Source organism: Pan paniscus, chromosome 7 (genome assembly GCF_029289425.2).
Source record: "Pan paniscus chromosome 7, NHGRI_mPanPan1-v2.0_pri, whole genome shotgun sequence".
Classification (NCBI taxonomy): domain Eukaryota; kingdom Metazoa; phylum Chordata; class Mammalia; order Primates; family Hominidae; genus Pan; species Pan paniscus.
In genome coordinates this window covers 138,770,858-138,783,482 of record NC_073256.2, presented here as the reverse complement: position 1 = coordinate 138,783,482, position 12,625 = coordinate 138,770,858, and the positions used below count along the sequence as shown (strand labels likewise).

At 38.1% G+C, this 12,625-nt stretch overlaps 1 long non-coding RNA gene across 1 annotated transcript in view; it reads left to right on the top strand.

Annotated features, from left to right (window-relative positions):
- The window catches only part of LOC134730944 (uncharacterized), a 41,913-nt gene extending 36,919 nt beyond the window's left edge, over positions 1-4,994 (top strand). Inside the window, exon 2 of the long non-coding RNA XR_010112878.1 lies at positions 3,798-4,994. This is a non-coding gene — a long non-coding RNA (uncharacterized LOC134730944). The remainder of the gene's footprint in view (positions 1-3,797) is intronic.
- Positions 4,995-12,625: the final 7,631 nt, after the last annotated feature.

Below are 12,625 nucleotides of genomic sequence, written 5' to 3'. Positions count from 1 at the left end.
GAAGGCTGAATAGATATCAGTCAGATATAAAGGGGGTTGAGGTAGGGGATCCCTACAGGCAGAGAAAGAAGCAGGTACAAAGCAAATGGCAGAAGAGGAGCGGCTTTGGCCCATAGAAGCAATTGGAGAAAATAATGATTGCAGGAATACAGAATGAGGATGAGCCAGTTGCTCAGGCGATACTCCCAGGTAGGCAGGGAAGACAATTCAAAGGCTTGCAGACTGAGTTAAAAGTTTGGGGTTTTGTCCTAAGAACAGAGACAAGTCTTCAAAGGGCATATTTCTGGGGTAAAAAGGTCACTGCACTGAGAGGAACAGAGTGAATGATAGGAGAACATTCAGCAGATGACTGCTGCAGGCCAGACGGAGGCCATAGTAGCCAGATTTGGTGGCCATAGGGGAGACTGAAAGAAGAGGGTGGACTATAAACACCTAGATAGGAAAACTGACGGCTTTCAGCAATAAATTCCACATGACCTGAAGTGGAGAAAAATGTCAAAGATAATGCCTGATGTTTCTAACTCTTGTATATAGATAGATGGCAGAAATTTATATAAGGTTTAGTTTTATAGCTTAATAATTTCTATGTCAGCTGTTTCAATAAAGATGCTCTTGCTTTTGTAATAATACCAGAAAATGAATGGATCTTTTCCCTTACAAAAGATTTGTAGGCCCCTGCTACCACCTGTTGACTGCGTACCTTAATGGTGGAGAGACAACACAGAAGGCTGAGGGACCTTAACTCATCAAACATCAAGTTATAAATTATAGTGCACACCACACATGAATGAGGATAAGTAAAGTACAAGGGGATAATTAACTTCAAAGTCCACTCAAGCTGAGTCTGGAGGCAGATCCATATGAATAAAAACTTTTAGAACAAATTCGTTTTAACTAATCTTCATGACTTTGTAAGTGATAGGAATTATAGAAGCCCAATCTTTTTATTTATTTATTTATGGTTGGCATTTTACTGTTATTTTGCATATGCTTTGAAGACATGTTCTTTTTAAAAATTTTTTATTTCCATCGATTTTTGGGGAACAGGTGGTATTTGGTTACATGAATAAGTTCTTGAGTGGTGATCTGTAGATTGTGATGCAACTATCACCTGAGTGGTATACACTGAACCCAATTTGTAGACTGAAGCACACTCTTTTTAGAATATTACTTTTTGAATAGTTTTCATAAGATACAACAAAATGATTCTGCAAATCTCTCTGCTCATCAGACTCTGCTACCATTAGTAAAATTATATGTTCACACAGCTTATAAAAGTATTTGCTTATGCTCACTAAGTTTTTATCTCAACAATAGTATTATTATTTTTTTCTATTACTGTAGTTTATTTCATGAAAAGTATAACTTACCACTATGTCTTTTTTTATTATTATACTTTAAGTTTTAGGGTACATGTGCACAATGTGCAGGTTTGTTACACATGTATACATGTGCCATGTTGGTGTGCTGCACCCATTAACTCATCATTTACATTAGGTATATCTCCTAATGCTATCCCTCCCCGCTCCCCCCACCCCATAACAGGCCCTGGTGTGTGATGTTCCCCTTCCTGTGTCCATGTGTTCTCATTGTTCAATTCCCACCTATGAGTGAGAACATGCGGTGTTTGGTTTTTTGTCCTTGCGATAGTTTGCTGAGAAATAGTATTATTATTTTAAAAAGTAAAAGCTACTTTAAAATCATTTTCCCTCATCTCATGGTCAGATTGCCTGAAAAATATACTATAATTATATCAAATAACAACAATAAAAGTAACCATGCATATATAATATGCCCTCATATATAATAGATAATACATTAATAAAATATAATAAATAATATATTATAGGTATCAATGTATAATATATAACGTATAATATATGGCACATAATATATATCTACTATATAACAGAACACATAATATATAATTATTCATATGTTTTAAGATATTAAAGTACTAATAACACTCGTGATATATGCCTCATTTTATAATTTACAAAGTGATTTTACATGGAGCCTTTCACTGAGTCTTTAATTAGATGTAACTATCAGTGTGCCTTCTAACATAAGGAAGGAAATGGTGGCTAGGATTAGGTGGTCATAGTGAGTTTGAGAGTGAAAGATGGATGATGTAATATTTCTATAATGTATAATACATAGTACATAATATAGGATACATTATACATTGTATATTACATCATATGCATTCCCTTGTATTCTCCCACTGAATGTGCCTTCACACTGTGATGGAAGTATTACTGTGCCCTTTGAACAGAGGAAGAAAATGAAGTGGCTCAGTAACATGCCCAAATTCTCTCAACTAAATTATTGGGCAGGTTTAGGACTCACAACCAGCTTTTTAAAACTGCAATTCCAGTACTCTTTCTACCACATCACAGCTGCGTTAGATAACTGACTTTTGCTTTATAGTGTCTAACCAGTTTCTAACTGGCAGAGTGATGGTAATATGCCTGCCAATATCTGATTAAAAACGATTCAGCTAATAACATCCAGAAGCAGTCAAAAAGACATCAAAAGTGGTTCACGTGTAAGCCCTGAACAGGGAGATTGAAAAGTCCAGTAAGCATTTGCATGCAGAATCTTCCAGGCAAGGACCAGACTCCATAAGCCAGATTGTCAGGGCTGAACTGCATCTGGTACAAGCGGTTTTCGTCATTCTTTCCCTTTCAAGTAATATAAGGAGCAGCTATGTACTCCAGGCTCATGGAACCAGGACTGTCCTTGCAGATGGGAAGCAAGGAAGCAAGTGTTCTGGTCTCACAGCCTGGCAGGGTATACTCTTCTATGGGAAGCAAAGGTCACTAAGGTTTAATGACCTCCAAGGAGCCCACCCACTCAGAAGAACAAAGGCTTCTCTAGGTTCCCGACAGATGAGAGGAGAGGAATCACGTGCACACTGGGTTTTTGTATGTGTGTTGGGGTGAGGGGAGTGGGCTTAGCGTGACATCATTCCCTGACTTCACAGTTTAAGCACGGCTAACCCTCAAGAACGCTAAAAGGTGTATTGAAGCACCCAGCAAATTCATGGGCCATAAAGGAAACATCATTTTTAACCTTGGTCCTTACTTTCACCCATGTGGTGCCCCCTTCTAACAGTAAAAAAGAAAAAGAAAAAAAAAAGGAAAAACGAATTGAATACACACACACACATATGTTTATATGCATGTTTTTTGAAAAAAATTCCCCTCTTACTCTAACCTCTAAAAATGTAGATGATGGGCCAGGCGCAGTGGCTCACGCCTGTTATCCCAGCACTTTGGGAGGCCAAGGCGAGCAGATCACCTGAGGTCAGGAGTTTGAGATCAGCCTGGTCAACATGGCGAAACCCCATCTCTACTAAAAATACAAAAATTAGCCGGGTATGGTGATGGGCGCCTGGGGCACCTGTAATCCCCACTACTAGGGAGGCTGAGACAGGGAGAATCGCTTGAGCCCAGGAGGCAGAGGTTGTAGTGAGCAGAGATAGCACCATTGCACTCCAGCCTGGGTGACAGAGTGAGCCTCCGTCTCAAAAAGAAAAGTAGATGATGTATTTCTTTAGAAAAGGAACAATAATGTAAAAAAACTCACTGATGGCAAACACTAACTTTGTTAAAGGTTATTGAGAGGATTAAGTAAACATTTTCTATAAAAAGGAGAGATGACTTTGAGTTATAGCCTCTGGTTTGGTCCTGCCTGCCTCCATTCTATTTTCTTTCCCAGGAGTTCTCAAGGTATAGTCCCGAGATGTGCAACATCAGCATCACCTGAGAACTTGTTACAAATTGTTTTCTCAGGTCTCATCCAGACACAGCGAATCAGAAATCCTGGGAGTAAGGCTCAGCAAACCCTGGGTTAGCTAGCCCTTCCGGTGGTTCGGATGCATACTACAGTTTGAGAACTATTACGGTGAGTACTTTGTCTGAGTGTTTCTGCAAAAATATATATTTATATTACTTCCCTGCTCAGAACTAGATTTTAGCTACCCATTACTTTTAGGAAAAATTTTGAACTTTTAATGTGGCCTATCTTTTTTTTCTTTCTGACATAAAACCTACATAACTCCCCTGTAATTATACAGAACTACTTACAGGTTCCTTAGACCTTTGGAAAGTCTAATCTTTCTGTTCACAATGCTTTTCATTCCTGTCAGCTAGAAGAGTTGTACCCTTCTACATGAGGAAATAAGCATTACCACCTATGTGAAGACTGCTCTGAATCTGTAAGCACACATAAGCGCTACCAGTGACCTTGTTTCATACCTCCATTGTATTTTTTTATTATTTTAGCAATTTGTATAGGTCTCCTTCCCACTCCTTGAACTCTTTTAGGGCAGAGAGGGCATGTTTCATACATAACTATGACATCAGAGCTTTTCACTCTCCTTAGCACACAGTCAGTGATCAATAGTCATTGCATAACTCAATAGATAATTGAATCGAAGCTAAGTGTGAAACACTAAAATTTCCACTAGGTAATTTATGGTTCTGGTGACATTAAGTTACACCTAATGAAATTATTGAACATTTATTTCCACCAAGGATTACAGATCCTCTGTTTTTTCCAATTTTCTCAATCCCTTTTTATTCTTATTATTTATTTATTTATTTTTACAAATAACTCTCCTTTTTAACTATGCCTTGGGCTTGCCAATTACACATAAAGGCTGTGATATCACCCATAAAGAGAGGTTATTTCTCTGAACCAGATTTTTTCCAACTACCAAATCCCTGTTTTTTATCCCCCCTTTGCCCCCTGCTGTTAATGTTTTCATGTAATCTTATACCACCAAAGTAGAATCATGAGACTAATTACTTTAGGAAAATGGAGGGCTGGGACTGCCTAGAACAAGTGTTCCTTCATCAGCTTTGAGTCTTAAATTCTCTAGATTCTAAGCTACATGCGAGGGGTGACCTTGTTTTTATGTTCACTGCTCTGTCTTTGCAAGTAGAAGAGTGTCCAGCACATGGTATGTGCCTAAAACTTATTAAATGGATGAATGAATGCATGAAAGGTGATATCCTTGATTTCTTTAGCATGACAAAAGTAATGATGTCTGAACTGTGTTGAGGAAGAAAGGATTTTCTAAACTTTCTTCTACTTTCTTTTGAATGCAACAAAAAGGCAGGCTCATTAGCCAGATTATAGTGCCAGGTATAAGAAGAAATTGATGATGACATACAGGAAATAGCTTAAAGCCTACACTTTGTGATCCCAATAAATTGTTTGGAAGACAAGGGAGAGAAAACAAAGGGAGATAGGTGATTGGAAGTTTTTTCCCAGGCTCCCTTGTGCTGGACAAAATCAGAGAGAGAAAAAATAGGCTAGAAAGGTTGGTGGTCATCCCAAAGGCAAAAGAGCCTCTGCCTTCCTTCTTTTTGGATGTTGGAAGGCAATCTTCTGGTAAGCTCTCCCCTCAGCAACCTGGAAGTAGTTGAACCAAATAGAGTGATTCACTGTGATTAGGGAAAGAGAAAATCTGAGCTTAGTTATACAGAACTATTTTCTAGGGTTGCCAGATTTAGCAAATGAAAATATAGAGCACCAGTTAGATTTGAGTTTTAGATCAATCAATGAGCCCTTTTTGGTTTGTTTGTTTGTTTGGTGCAAATATATCTCATGGAACATTTGGAACAGGTTTGCAGTAAAAAAAAGTTCAATGCACTTGCACCAAAAAAAAAGTTCAAAAAAGAACTCTAACATATTGCATACTACCTGAGCCACCTTAGTAGATAAATCATTTATTTTTCAACTATTTTTCATGCCAAGAAAAAGTTTACATACATAATACATTCCATAGATAATGAATTCATGGCTTTCCATGGGGTCCCCATGAGGGTATGTAAAAGTTAGCTGAGATCTCTCTGGGGATCTCACCAGAGCATGACACAGCATACTGAGAGCCAAGGTAGGGCCAAATTCCTAGGAAAGATCAGTAAGTCCTGACCAAGACAAAGGAGAAAAGATCCCAAGTTATGCCAGCCTCATTAAGAAAGAGCAGTAGACTTCCTAAGAATGCTACCAGTTGCCCCTCAGCAGTGTCATCTGTTAAAGGAAAAACAACTGAAGCAGAGAACAATAAAAACCCAAGAGTCCAAAGAACCTGTGATAGCAACCTACCTTCAAGAAAGAACTCTCCATTTTGAAACAGTGTGGAGATTCCTTTAAAAAATTTAAAATAGAATTTCCATATGATCTAGCAATCTCACTTACTACTGAGTATATATCCCACGGAAATGAAATCAGTATGTTGTATGAGTATCTGCCCCCGCGCACCCCATATTCATTGCAGCATTACTCACAATAGCCAAAATATGGAATCAACTTGTCTCCGTGAGTGGATAAAGAAAACATGGTATACATGCACAATGAAATACTATTCAGACTCGTAAAAGAAGACGATTCTGTTATTTGTGTTAACATAGATGAATCTGGAGGACATTATGTTAAGTGAAATACACCAGAAACAAAAAGACAAATACAATATCATCTCTCTTAAGTGTATCTAAAAATGTTGAATTCACAGAAGTGGGAAGTAGAATGGTGGTTTCCAGGAGCTTTGGGAGAGGGAAAGGAATGGGGAGATGTTGGTCAAAGGGTAGAAAATTTCAGTTATACAGGAGAAATAAGTTCCGGAGGTCTATTGTACAGCATGGTGACTATAATTAATAATAAGGTATAATATACTTAAAAATTGTTACGAGTAGATTTCAAATGTTTTTATCACAAATAAGTATGTGAAATGATGGATATGTTAGTTAACTTGATTTAATCATTCTACAAGGTAGATACGTATCAAAACATCAAGATGTATGCCACAAATGTATACATTTTTGCATCTGTCAACTTAGAAAATGAACCAAACTAAAATAAAACGTGCTTATTAAGCCATCAAATAAAAAAGAATTCTCCATTCAGTTGCAATAAGTGCAGTTAACTGACAGCTTTCATAATGGATTAGGTATCACCTTTTTGAAACAAGAGAACACTCTTCCTGGGTAGCCCCTAGCAATGACTGAATGCAGCAGGGACTGGTTATTTCTGCCAAATGTGGGATCCTTCTAACAATCATTCTTTTCTCAAAAACTTGCTGTTGAATTGGCAGAGCCTTTGTCTTCCTGCCCAGGCCTGCTTCCTTCCATCTTTCTTTTCAAGGTGTCATATGTCCAATCCTGCTTCCTCCACCTTTTCGTTTTCAACGGCTTTGCCTTGCAATAAATCCCTCGAACTCCTACTCTGGTTCAGCATCTACTTCCCAAAGGTTTCAACTAACACAATCATGTTATTTGCTGTGATGCTATTTAAATTTTCATCCTCCCATAATCACAATTGACTCCATGGAGAGAAAGAGAAGAACTCTAACATATTGCATATTACTTGTGTCACCTTAGTAGATAAATAGTTTATTTTTCAACTAATCAGACTGAGAATACCTGGCTGGAATAAATCTACCTGGAATAAATTGATCTCTCCAAGTCATCTACTCAACAGAATTTGGACTCATGGAGATCAGACTAGTTATACAGAAATTTTAAACTCACATTTTCTTTGTATATTTGATTGCAGTGTTGGGGAATTTACAACCTTGCCCCATCTACTTAAGATAGGGTCATAAAAGATTAATGAGATAGGAAAACAGAGGTTAGGGAGAGGTGGAAGAAGGAGATGAGTTACAGGGAGGAGAAGATAGGCAAACTTCATAAACATTTGAAATTTCAGTGTCTTTCAGGGGAGGATGCTTTACCTCTGACCCTTCATTAACTTCAGTGCTAATTTCTTATCTTGGGAAAACACTGATCAGGTTGAGTTAAAAATCCCATCCTGTACTTTGTTCTGGGAAAATGACCAAATGTTATTTCCTAGCAGGTACCTAAAAAGGAGGAGGGGACTAACTTCCTGGTAGCTCTTAGAGTGTGAAGGCTCATTTTCCTTCTGTCAACTAAACTTCTTAGAAGTGTAATATCCTCCCAGTAGCAATTTACTGGGGCTGGGTTGCTACCCTTTCAAAAAGTTTTAGTTTCATCCCACCCAAAACAAGGCAAATGTCTTGAAACCAAAAAGATTCTAGAATCTGAGCTCTTTAGCTAGCATCTCAGGGCACTTCATAAGCTTAACCTAACCCATCTTTGTCCCTAAAGGCTGGTTAAAGTGATTTCATACCTGTATTAAACCCTGTCTAAATCTCAAGTATATGACAAAGCTGCTTCAATATTTATATCTTCCTTGGTCAAATAGTCACAGATTCATCTCTCTGTTTGTATCATTATTGTATTTATTTTCTATTTTTTTCATTTATTATATACCTCCTTATATTTTGTAAGCACTTTTTCTGCATAAGTATCTTATCTCATCAATACATATTAGATTTATGAAGGAAAGATCACATACTTTTTTCTAATGTCTAGTAAATGCTTTAAAGTAACTGTCAGGTGATGCTGGAAGTACTCTTGCCATCAAAACAATTATTGCAGGAAAATTGTAGGCATGAACGATCAAACTGGGGTCAAAGTTAAATAATGTCATTTTGTAATATATGAATACTGTGCTCCTGTGCTCTTATTCTTCAAATCAAAGAAGTTTAGAAAATGGACTTTAGCCAACTTGATTATGAACAACACTCTGGTCTCTGCTAGTGACTAACAATGAATATGAGGTGAGTCAGAGCTAGTTACTTCACCTATAACCTTACTCCAGTTATAATGAAACAGGGTCTCAGTCTAAATTCTGCGTCACATACAAAACAATCCTTAGAAAGCAAGAACACAAACCACTCATACAACCTATTCTGTTGTCTCAGGGAAATCTCAGCTCACTGTTCTTTTAGGCACTATGATCACAAATTGTGAGAAAAGTTCCCTTAAAGCAGACAGCAATATTCTAGAAGCAGACATAACAACATTCCAGAAGCAGGACTCTGTCACCATGACAGCTGAATCAGACAACCAGAATCCTCCCGAATCCAAGGCTGGACACGGGAATCTTTGGGGATTTAGATTAGGACATCTTTTCCAAGGGTGTAGGCCACAAACCCTCCCTGAATTTCTATTCATGCATGCGTGGGAAGTATCTTCTAAATAGGTTAGCCAGTACACATAGATTGAATATTTCTTATTTCCCTAAAAAGGACCCATTTTTGACATTGATCATTCTTGTCAGTAATCCACTATTTTTATCAATAAATGTCCCATTTCCAACATCCAGTCTATTAATTAGTGAAGTAGCAGTTATAGATCCAGATACAAGTAAAGCAGTTGAAGGAGCCACTTGTGAAGGCTAGGCTTCCTGAGGGTCAGGACCCAGCTCTGGATCTTGAAGAGCACATTCATTGACAATCTCTGGATTGTGCATTCTTTATTAAATACTAGAATCATTGTGTTACAGGCTAAACTAAATAATATGCATGTTCTTACACATAAGATCTGCTGAAGTACTTTAAAATAATTTACAGATATCATAACATTTCTGCTAATGTTTTTTTTTCAAACTAGGTCCTCCAGTGCCCTAGTTTAAGCTCCCCATCCTTACCCACTTGGGAGCCACTGTATCCTTAAAACAAAGCTACTTTTAAAAAAATTATTTGACTCTTTTTATTGGGCCTTCATGTAAGATTTTATTTGAAGGGCCAAAATGGTTACTGAAAAAAAAAATTTTAGAACTAATTACTCTTCTATCCAGTACTGTTTTTTCTCGATGAGAGAACTGCCACCCAGAAGGTGTAGAGATAAACTTTGAGGTCAACTATGTGGTAGCAGAGATAGGCCCAGAATAGCATTTATAGTAGGAAAAAAATGGTACATAAGTACACAAGCGGCTGGGTGCAGTGGCTCATGCCTGTAATCCCACACTTTGGGAGGCCCAGGCAGAGGGATCGCTTGAACCTCAGAGGTCAAGGCTCCAGTGGGCTCTGATTGAGCCACTGCACTCCTACCTGGGAAACAGAGTGAGACCCTGTCTCACTAAAAAAAAAAAAAAAAAGAAAGAAAGAAAAAGAGACACGAGAGTAGACACAAGATGTTTTAATAAAAGATAAAAGACCAGCAAAGTAAATGGTTTGCTGAATCAAAGTCTGTTAGTAAAGTGGGCCTGAAGGACCAACTGTGGTGTGTCTCTAGTATTTTGATACATCTTAAATTAGGTATATGTACAGCATCCGTTCCATAATTGTAACTGACCTGTATGATCATCTAAGTCGAGATGATGTGTTTACAAGAATAAATTCTCTGTCCTTGGTGCATGCAGAAGACTATATACTACAAGAAGCAAGGCTAGGACCACCTGGAAAGCAAGATTTGAAGACATATTCTCTCAGTGACACCACCGCAGTTCCGTTTGACTAATTGGGTCACGGGCCTTTGACATTTTGGTAGGCTGAGGGAGCAAGGGGTACTCTGGCGATATCTTTCTTCCCTTGCCCAGGGGTTCTTAAACCTCTGCTTTGGTGGACGCTTAGGAAAGGGAGAGGTTTCTGTAGTGGAAACTGCTGATTCCTTCTCTACTTTTCTTTGTATCCTGGAGGGTTTCCTACATGTCAAAAAATGTGAAAAGCCACAGACATTAAACTTGGACAGACAGTGGTATACAAACTTTTGTTTAGTGTAGTTAATAATCTTTGCCATCCCACTAATATTTTTCAATTGGCAAGTACTTCTATGGCACACAATCTAAACAACTTGTTAGATGTGGGGCAAAGAAGTAACTCAACATACAAAATTTGAGGACCTTGTACTATGTGTCAAACTAGTGGTTAGCTCTATCTAAGCAAGAGTTCTTAACTTTTTCTAAGCTATGTTTTTGAGGACTAGTAAAACCCTCAGCTGTTTCCCCAGGACAATGCACACATGCTTCCAATTTTACCAACTATTCAGTTACATGTTGACCTCTCCAAAGTCCATCCACAGATAGTTCTCCCTCCCTCAGGTGGCCTCATTCTAAAGAATAGGCAGCCTGAGGCTACATGTCCACCAGGAATTCAGATGTTGTAGGTGGTAAGTAAATTCATTGAAAGGATTGAAATTAAAGGTATTATTGGAACAACAACAAAAAATAAATATGATGGTTGACTCGCTGAAAGTGCTCTGTTAGAAGTTTCTTCTCTCCCACTTCCCATTGTGTTCCTGTGTAAAACTGCAAAGACTAAGAACACCCTACTACCTCTCAGTTAAAATTTCCTTGAGTTGTCCAGGCGCGGTGGCTCATGCCGGTAATCCTAGCACTTTGAGAGGCCAAGGGGGGTGGATCACCTGAGGTCAGGAGTTCAAGACTAGCCTGGCCAACATGGCAAAATCCTGTCTCTACTAAGAATACAAAGATTAGCTGGGCCTGGTGGTGGGTGCCTGTAATCCCAGCTACTCCTGAGGCTGAGGCAGGAGAATTGCTTGAACCTGTGAGGCGGAGGTTGCGTGAGCCAAGATTGTGCCACTGCACTCCAGCCTGGGTGACAGAGGAGACAGTCTCAAAAAAAAAAAAAAAAAATTCCTTGAATTAGCCCTCAGGCATATTTTGGCTTACATAAGGCTATTCTGATAATATAAAATAAACCACATGAAAGTAAAGTTATAAAGCTATTTGAATCACTTAATGACATATTTGTTTCTAGATTTCATTTTGAGTTTACCACAACCTTTCTCAGATTATGTAAAATGCTTTCCTAAAAAATGGTTGTAATTTACCACTTTACTAGGATTATAGTATTTTTCTTTTACTGTGTGATGTTGGTAAATTTTAGCAACCCCGAAGTCAGCTCATTATCATGTTGCCAATTTAGATTTTAAAGGAGTACCTAGTGTAGGTTTCTTTGAGATCTCTAACACATAATCGACTATATTGTTTAACATTTCCACCTCTATGATGAAATGAGTGCACAAGGGAGAAGGTGAAAGTGAGAAAGGTCAGGGGAATAACGTTGAATCCATCTTACCACCAAATTACATCCATGTCTTAAGAAGCCTTGTTCCAATGTGGATTGGGTTTCCTCTGACCTACGGAGAAAAAATAAACAGAAATGTTTTTCAAAGAAAAGGAAAAAATTTCCAAGCTGTAAACATTTAATTGTAATACAATAACACAAGTTAATTTGCAAGTAAAAAACACATTTTAGTGATTTAAAAAAAAAAATCGAACCTGGGAAACCACCCAAAGCTTTCCTCCAAAGAAAGTATTCTAGTGAAGCCTGGACGGCGCAAACACACCCTGTGATTATCACCAACTGGGAACTGTGGAAGCCCCTTAATGCCAAAGCATGAAAAAGCATTTTAGCAACACATGCCAGCTACTTGTTCCAAGCTATTTCACAAATTCAAAGAGGGCAGTTTACAAAAAGCATAGTACATACAGTGTTTGTTTCAATGTCATTTATTCTTTTAGATATTTATTTGAGCTCAAACCCACTGTGCTTATTGGATATAGCAGAAGCAGGGAAGGGACAGTTGTAACCTTTCCTTCTCAAAGCCATTATAAGGTCAGTTTTACCAAACCAGTTGTCTCTTATAAGAATAATTGACTTGAATGGTTTTACCCACTTTAAAAAATTTAACATAATGGCAGGACCCCCAAACTTACCTTGACGAACACTCTATTCCAGTGGAGAACATCCTATATGCCAGCTGGCTCAGGTCTGTTAAATTGT